Source organism: Camellia sinensis, chromosome 10 (assembly GCF_055761805.1).
Source record: "Camellia sinensis isolate YWXY chromosome 10, ASM5576180v1, whole genome shotgun sequence".
NCBI classification, from domain to species: domain Eukaryota; kingdom Viridiplantae; phylum Streptophyta; class Magnoliopsida; order Ericales; family Theaceae; genus Camellia; species Camellia sinensis.
Window position 1 is genome coordinate 129,245,191 of NC_138970.1, and position 9,942 is coordinate 129,255,132.

General features: G+C 35.2%; 1 pseudogene across 1 annotated transcript; it reads left to right on the forward strand.

The window, feature by feature from the left end:
• The first annotated feature begins 682 nt into the window (after positions 1 to 682).
• Positions 683 to 4,198, forward strand: LOC145801303 (calcium-transporting ATPase 12, plasma membrane-type pseudogene; annotated as a pseudogene). The gene has a single exon (XR_014342569.1). The product of XR_014342569.1 is annotated as a calcium-transporting ATPase 12, plasma membrane-type pseudogene (transcript).
• Positions 4,199 to 9,942: the final 5,744 nt, after the last annotated feature.

A 9,942-nucleotide genomic window follows, 5' to 3' on the forward strand; every position in this document is an offset into this window, starting at 1 on the left:
TTTGTTCGGCAATATGATGCCGGACTACTTTATTTTGTTCAATTTCGAACCACCGAACGAAAGTCGAACACCAGTTTTGAAAAACGAAACAAAAACCTACCAAATAAATAATAAAAAAAAAAACTCATAATTTATATATGTGTACCAATTATCAAATTGACACATCTTGCCAAAATACCAACATTAAAGAAATTGACCCTATTGTCCAAGTCAATAACCATGTAAGTGGAAGCATCACGTGTACTAGCTTCACATGTACTAATTGACTTCCCCGATTTGTGTTCATATAAAATTTGGAAATTGTTATGGATCTAAATAATCTATTAAATTTTTTATCAAACTTTTTATATAGGTGTAAGATTCACACAAATTTATATATGTGTGTAGATTCCACACTCATATAAAAAGTTTGATAAAAAATTTGATAAATTATTTAGGATCTCTAACATCACTCTATTAAATTTTTATTCACAATGACATGACTCAATATGATCCTTTTAATGTAAAACAAAATTTTATAAAGATAATTTTATTCAAAAATGTTTGGGATCTTTTTTTTTAGGAATTTCATGACCCCGAATTTAATCTTGGCCCTTGATGTATGTGTGGACTCCACATTATGAGTGATTGAGATGAGAGTAGGGATCGTAGGGGTTATATGTTTGTGAAGTCTCAATAACAATTGAATTTTGTTTACAAAATTGACATTGCCACCTCATGAGCTGTTTCCACACAATTTCACTGCCAACAACTCTTCAATTATGCCGAGGAAAGGAAATTACAGTGAACTTCCTCATAAAACTAACGCTCCGCGTTCCAGGTCTATCACAGCAAGCTACCTCAGTCCCAAGTTTCCGTTACTATACTATAAAATCATCTCTACAGCTTAGATTATAGTTTCATAGCTTCTTCTTCGTCTTCATCAACCATGCCTCTGCAATCTCGAAAATCCAGCGATACCATCATGTTTCTCGACAAAGCTCACTCAGTTCGAAAAACCAACAAGCGATTGCGAAAGACCTTCAGAGTCATCTATTTTGTTGTTTCTTTGGCCAAGAAAGTCATTGCCAATGGAAAGAACACCCAATTCCTTCCGAGGTTCTCGCCCGGCCCATCTTACGTTGCAATTGATATTCAAGCCATTGATGATGTTGATGACAATCACGATCACGTATGCTTATTTGATATTGATCAGAAAGCACTCTCCGAGATGGTGAGAGAGAAGAACTTTAACAGTCTCTGTCAATATGGAGGGGTAAAAGAGGTTGCGGCAATTCTTGAAACCGACATGAATGTTGGTATCACTGCCAAGGAGAGTGATATTAAGCACAGAATCGATGTGCTTGGTTCGAACACGTACGAGAAACCACCAGCAAAGAGCTTTCTCAGTTTTGTCTTTGAAGCATTCAAAGACACCACCATCATTATACTTCTGGTATGTGCGGTGTTCTCTCTCGGGTTCGGAATCAAACAGCACGGTCCCACAGAAGGGTGGTACGATGGGGGGAGCATTATCGTTGCTGTCATTCTAGTCGTGGTGGTTTCTGCCATCAGTAACTTCAAGCAGAGCAGACAGTTTGACAAGCTTTCCGATGAGAGCAGTAACCTGATGAAAGTGGAAGTGGTGAGAAAAGGCCACAGACAACCCATATCGATTTTTGAAGTCGTAGTGGGTGACACTGTGTGTCTAAAGATTGGTGATCAAGTTCCGGCAGACGGGTTGTTCTTGGATGGACACTCATTGAAAGTGGATGAATCAAGCATGACGGGAGAGTGATTACATCGAAGTAAATGAAACCGATAATCCATTCTTGCTCTCCGGTACCAAGGTGACAGATGGGTACGGTCACATGCTTGTTACTTCGGTAGGCTTGAATACAGCATGGGGTGTAATGATGAGCTCGATAAGCCGTGACTCAGATGAGCAAACACCATTACAAGCTCGGCTTAACAAACTGACATCTTATATCGGAAAGGTCGGTTTACTGGTGGCTTTCCTTGTTCTCGTAGTTTTGCTCATCCGGTACTTCACAGGAAACACTGAAGATAAGCACGGGAACCGAGAATTCAACTACGGCAAGACTAAAGCGAATGATGTCATGAATGCCGTTGTGCGTATTGTTGCTGCGGCAGTTACGATTGTTGTGGTGGCGATCCCAGAAGGTTTGCCTTTGGCTGTGACTCTAACTTTGGCTTATTCAATGAAGAGGATGATGGTTGAGAACTCCATGGTTCGGAAACTCTCTGCTTGCGAGACAATGGGTTCGGCCACCACTATCTGCACAGACAAAACCGGCACACTTACACTAAACCAGATGAAGGTAACAGAATTTTGGCTTGGAAAAGAGGTAATGACAGACAAAGCATCATTAAAAATAGCCCCTAATGTTCTTGAAATGCTACATGAAGGTGTCGGTTTAAATACAACTGGCGAAGTCTATAGACAGTTATCCACATCAATACCTGAAATTTCTGGAAGCCCTACTGAGTCAGCAATCCTCTCCTGGGTCGTGTTTGATTTGGCTATGGATATTGATGAGCTGAAGCAAGGTCATGAAATTCTTCAAGTAGAAGCTTTCAACTCAGAGAAGAAACGAAGTGGGGTTTTGACTAGGATGAATGGAAAAAAAATTCACGCGCATTGGAAAGGGGCTGCGGAGATGATTCTGTCAATGTGCTCAAATTATTACACCAAAAATGGGAATAATATACCCATGAAGAAAGAACGCAGTTTGAAATGATTATTAAAGATATGGCAGCTAAAAGCTTGCGATGCATCGCCTTTGGTTACAAAGAAGTAACAGATGAAAGTGTAGAGGTCAGCAGAAAGATTGAAGAAACTGGACTTACCTTGTTAGGGCTTGTCGGTTTAAAGGACCCTAGTCGACCAGGCGTTAGGGCAGCAGTACAAGCTTGCAGAGATGCCGGAGTTGATGTTAAAATGATTACGGGAGACAACATCTTCACTGCAAAAGCTATAGCAATCGAATCTGGGATTGTCAAACCCAATGAGGATTTGAACAATGCAGTGGTCGAAGGAGTGACATTCAGAAATTACTCGGACGAAGAGAGAATGGAAAAGATAAACACTATCCGCATAATGGCTAGATCGTCCCCATCTGACAAGCTTCTGATGGTAAAGTGCTTGAAGCGGAAAGGACATGTGGTAGCGGTCACAGGGGATGGAACAAACGATGCACCTGCACTGAAAGAAGCAGATATCGGACTTTCAATGGGAATTCAAGGCACAGAAGTGGCAAAAGAGAGCTCGGATATAGTCATCTTAGACGACAATTTTACCTCGGTGGTGACAGTTTTGAAGTGGGGTCGGTGTGTATACAACAACATTCAAAAGTTCATCCAATTTCAACTCACTGTCAATGTGGCTGCCCTTGTCATCAACTTCGTCGCAGCAATATCGTCTGGTGAAGTTCCGCTAACAGCAGTCCAGCTACTGTGGGTGAACCTCATAATGGATACTTTGGGGGCCTTAGCACTGGCCACCGAGCAACCGACTAATGATCTAATGACAAAGCAACCGGTGGGTCGAACTGAACCGCTTATAACAAAGATCATGTGGAGGAACCTCATTGCTCAGGCCTTGTATCAAATAACTGTTTTGCTGATCCTAGAGTTCAAGGGAAGCACAATCTTTGGCGTGAACAAGAACGTCAAGGACACACTCGTGTTCAATAGTTTCGTCCTGTGCCAAGTTTTTAACGAGTTCAATGCAAGGAAGACGGAGGAGAAGAATATATTTAAGGGGATAGTTAAGAACAAACTTTTTCTAGGCATTATTGGGATGACAGTAGTCCTTCAAGTGGTCATGGTGGAGTTTCTAAAGAAATTTGCCGATACTGAGAGTCTGAATTGGGGGCAATGGGTCGCGTGCATTGTGATTGCTGCAATGTCTTGGCCAATAGGCTGGCTTGTCAAGTTCATTCCAGTATCAAGTAAACAGTTTCTCAGCCTCCCCACACATAGATCTTCTGTGACATAAAACAAATGATCAAGTCAGGTATCGGATCAAAAATCGTATTTTGTTTTCAATTCCAGTAGGATTTACTAGGTGATTCACAGTACTTCAGTATTTCACATTAGAGGTTTGCGAACCTTCAGTTCTTGTAAATATTGATAAACTACAAGGGACCATAGCTTTGGGTCTTAAATAAACTTCAAGGATTTTCATTTTCTTGCCTCGGTCTGTATTTGTGATTTGCTTTTCTCATCATGCAATTAATCAATTCATAACACAACTTCCACTACACAACACTTCAAGGTGATTGCTCATGCATTCGAGTGGTGCACCCAGCAATCATCCACAGGGGGCTAAACTCATTGGATGCTACACACACACACACACACACACATACATATTTACGTGGGTGTCTAAACGAATAGATCAGTGCTATACAAATACACAAATTATACATAAAAGTAATACAGAATGATGTGACAAGTTTTGATTTTCATTTCATATCAAAAGATCCATTAGGATGACTTATATTTTAAAAAATGTCACTGACACATCATGAATTTTGAATTTTGTTTTGTATAAAAATCCTGTAAGCATAGCATTTTCCTAACAAATATAGCAGAAGTACTAGAGGGAGGAGACAACTCTTGATAATTGAAGGATTCAAGACCCAAAACTAAAAACCTTCTCTCCATGTACCACCAACTAAGAAGCATCAACACTACTAAAAAGGTGCTTCTCCGTGTACATGTCTAACACCAACGCTCAACATCTGTCTGACACAGATCCAAATCCAAATGTTACGCTTTGGACACACATCAATCATTTAGAGACAGACATAAAACACATTCACCTTGTTTGATTTTGAATTTTCAAAAATAGTTTTTTGAGTTTTTAATTTTTATTTCTGTATTTTTAATGATTTTTTAAAAATATTTTAGTCAGTTTTTTTTTTTTAGATCCAATTAATCTTAATGTACTTAAAAAATAAAAACAATTATATAAAAATCTTTTAAAAATTCATTTAATACAACAAAATACAAAAATATATTGAACTTTCTTCTTTTCTTTCTTTCTTTTTTTTTTTGTATTTTCTGTATTTGATGAATTTAGATTAGGTGTATCTAAAATATAAAATGTGAGTAAAATATTATAAAAAAAAAAAAATCATTAAAAAAAAACATAGAAAACAAAAAAAAAAAAAAATCAATTTTTTGAAAATTGGACTTAATTTTTTGGAACTAAACATGGTGATTATAAGTTTAAACAAAATAACTTTTAAGATACAATGATCAAAGAAAAACAACATAGAATTATACCTATAAATCCCTCCTCCTCTAAACTTTAGGAATTAGTTTTATGTCACATTTTGTATTATCTTTTATGAAATATTCATGTAAATGACATAGAATAAATGTATAAAATCATATATTGTGTGTATCCCTCATGTGTCATGTCTTGTATTTTTTGAAAATTGACGTGTTGATATGTCTATATTGTCTCGCATGCCCGTGTTGTGTCCTGTATCCGCGTCCATGCTTCTCAGACCATTGACACAGGTGGCATCTTCTTTTAGGCAATTAGGGACTTGTATTTTTTCAAATTTTATAAATTACAAATAGAAATTACAAAGTTTTGAAAACTCAAAAAATACCTTAAAATTGTTTCCATAAAATGGGTTGTTTTCAGGAATTTTTTTTAAAAAATGGAGAACCATCTATTCCTACAAATTTATAAATTTCTTTTTCATCTTGATGGTTCTTAACCAATGACATGCTTGCATAGGATTGTCTTGCATAATCCTTTGTACTTCCATACAACAACATCACCAAACCCAAACAGAGCAACATATCATTCTGGTACATACAATATTTGTTTAAAAGCAGATTTTCAAATTTTTTATTTCCACCCTTGAGAAACTTATCAAAAAAAGATCTCCTGTTTAGAAGAAGGTAATGCCAACTCAAAAAACCACCAGAAACCATTTTAGTAATGTCAAAAACCATTTCTCTCTCTTTAGACTTCAATTTTTTATTTTTGGCTATTGAGAATTACAATAACAAGTCAGAAGCTTTGTTACTCAGCTAAAGCATAAATGGAAATTCATTTAAAATTGCAAGACTCAAAGAACAAATAACACTCAAAATCTTAGCTCAACTAGCTTTGCAATAAACATCAAATATTTTGAACAAAAACAGGTAAAAAAAAAAAATTATAAGAAAATTAAAAGACAACATTCTCAAGCAAAAGAAAATTATCACTTCAAAAAGAGTATAAGTTGAAATATAAGCACCTATTGCTCATCATCACATGTTTCTAATTCTCATAGTTATACATTGGTTTAAGGAGTTATACTACCAAGAAAGACTTTGAAGGTGTTAAATTAGCTAAAATCTACATTTTAGCAACATTGACCCTGTTAGCATTATTCAATGCCTCCCCCCCCCCCCCCCCCCAAAAAAAAAAAAAAAAAAAAGAAGCCCTGTTAGCATAAATTACATAGCCTTCAAATTGAAGCTTGTAGGCCACACAAGGTAAAGTGCCATAGTCCCTCAAGGGTGACATTCTCAAAGACAATGCTCCTAAAGGCCAAAGGCTTCCACATCTTATATTGAAACGGTATGGAATCTCAAGGTCAAAGTGGAGGTGACCATCTTGAGCTCAAGAGGAGTGACACTAATAAAGAGCTCCCTCTCATACTCAAACTAGCATCTATCTGGGTCAATTGGCATGACTAGTGAAGCACCTCAAAGCTCTGTATGTGATATTGCGGTCTCTGAACTTTTTTATGGTTTTAACTATGTGGGGATTATGTGGTTTGATGGCTAAGAGTAAGGATTGTCAAGTTGAAGACCATGTCTCTATCTCAACCTATCGAGATACAGTGGTGTATCCATCTTGACCTGGCAATTCAGAATTCAGAGAAGGGAATTTCACCATGTGATCCATTGGACATGTGACATCTAGGGACAAAACCAAGATTTTATTCCAAGGGGGCCAAACATTATCAATTTAGACAAATAATATAAGCTAATTTACATTTTTTATACCCTAATTTGTAATGCATTAAAATATATCGGACAAAATATTCAGAATAACCAAATATGCTAGAGGATAAACAAAAGAAATAATTTTTTAAATATATAGCCACTTATTCGTCTATCAAAATGGTACCTGACGTTCTTTCTTATCACGAAATTCATTTATTTTTGTTGTTGTTCCCCAGAGGCATTGAGCAATAAGACTGTGCAAGCCGCAATTTGTGCGAGAGAAGAGACAAGTCTTCACTTTTTAAGAGAAGATGTCACATCATAAATTTTTAACATTATACATATAGAAAGAGAGTTTGATAGTACCTTTTTGTTCTTTCAATTATAATCTAATGATGTTTTATTTTTTTTTATAAGTAATCTAATGATGTTGCCATTGACTTATTGGCTCACATGTAGATAGAATTTTTTTGGGGACTTTTTGGTTTTTGGTTTATATATACTATTCTACCACTCAACCAACACTGCAAATCTAAAAGTGGTTGACATATATACTATGGTTATATGGATTTTTAAAAATAGGGGGGCTTGGCCAACCAAGGCCTAGCCTTGGCTACATCTTTGGTGGCATCTCTATATTGTTTGCTTGGTCTCCAAAAATTGCAAATACAACTATAAATAATAGCCAACACATCTACTTTGTAAGAAAAAAAAGATAGTTTAGATCAAGTTTGTAACAAACTCAAGTGGCTGCCCTATCTGCCATCTCTTTGTGTGTGTGTGCGTGCACACTAGCCTTTCCCTTCACACATGGCTACCTCCTCATCTCTAGTTGATCATCGAAAATATCCAACTCGCTAATTTTATGTTGACTCCTTTATAAAGCTAAGCAACTAAAATCAAAACCATATTTCAATTTGTGCTGAATTTACGTAATCTAGTTCTAGTGTTGTTTCTCCTTCTAAATACAACAGTTAAGAAGCCTAGGTGCATATTGGTCAACATTACATTAATTAATATTTGCATTAATAACATCAAATTAGTTGCTTTTTGAATAAGTATTTGGGATTAAACAATAACTGTGCTAGATTCGACCAAAATTCACAAAACTGCCACAAGCAATGTGCAAGGTTTGACAAGTATGATTTGTTAACAAGTTCAGATGAAACCTCCCAAAAAACATGACATGGATGCAACTTACAAGGCCATATAAGATATATATATAACACACGACATGCTTCATACAATTTAATATGCTCATAAGATTTCTAAATAATTCATCTCATTTCATATCATCCCCTGCTACACTACCTACATCGTCTGCAAGTTAAATAAGGTAAATCTATAATTGAAAATTTGTCATTGCTACATCATTCCAGAGAGTGTGCTCGACTTAAAATGCTACATAACCATAAGATTTTAGCATGGGGTTTTAAATAGGCAAAGCCCAAAGACCAATCATTGTACGGTGCAATGTGGGGTAAAATATCTACGATAAACCTGGGTTATCAAAAACCTTTTTGTGAATATATTTCTACCCCGAATTCACCTTTACTTGGTAAACCATCAACACAAAACTTCTAAAATCATTTTTTATCTGAAATTTTATAGTTAAAGAGTTGCAGCTCATGATTGTCCCAAAGCAAGCATCTATTGGGATTCAACCATTCAAGGTGAGACAATAATGCTATGATATCCATATTTGCATACGAAAAGATATTTACCATCTCATGTATCACAAGTGTATTGGTGTAATGAGTCTTATCACTCGTATCTATTACTAATGCAATCATGAGATAGTAAACAACTTGAGACACACAAATGTGGTGATCATAGCATTGTTGCACATAAATTGCAATCATCCTATCATTTAAGATTATTGGACAAATAACAGTGGCCTCCACACATTGAAAAACAATAATTTAATTTAGAGCACTTTTGACGTTTCCTTTCCTAATTCATTGAAAACATCATACATCTTTTGAGATTTATTAAATAAGGTTCCTTTCGACCCATATTTCATCAAACAAATCAAAATTTACAAATAAAAATTGAAATATTATGACATATTTGAAGAACTATCATACATGTGTATCGATCTAAACATATTTGAAGAACTATCAAAAGTGTGAGTCCATGTGTATCTATCTAAACATATAAATTATATATATATATAGAGAGAGAGAGAGAGAAAGAGAGAGACCTGAACTGAGTGTGGGGATTATGTTGATAGAATTGTACTGTCTAAAGCTGAATAATAGTAAGTGTGTGTGATTTAGGCCTAGGGTTTTGAAAGAAGGGTACAAAGCAAAAGCATCATTGTACAACTATCACTGGGTGCAGGGTTGAGTTTTTGCTTTCCACATTTGGTTTCGGGCTGACCCAATTCCAAAAACAAAGTAGTTTACTGAAACTGCCCAGTCCAGATTTTGTGGATAAAAAAAGGGCCCACTAAGATGAACTTCGGACCCTCTCATGTCCTTTGTTTAAAGTCACCTCTTTATCATAACAATGATGCTACACCCTACCAACAAATATATAATTTTATCATAAAATTTTACAATATTAGTTACAAAATGTGCAATCTCATCATAAATTGATATAATAAAGTGTTTAAAATTTTGTGATTGATATTACAAAAGTTTATAACTTGATTACGACATTTTTTGTTATATTAATTTATGGCGAATTTAAGCATTTTGTGATTAATGTTACAAAATTTTATAATAATGTTACACATTGTAGTACGGGTGCATATGCTGGTATCATAAAAATAAAATAAAATAAAATAAAATAAAATAAATTAGAAAACAGGAATGATTTGAATAGAAGATCTTTATTTCATCTAGAATGAAAAATTGATTGATGGGATAATTGTAATTATAAATATTCTTATATTTATTTTTGAAAAAATAGATGACAATTATTTTAAATATATACTACTTGTTTTTTTAAGAATAATTATAATAAAATTAT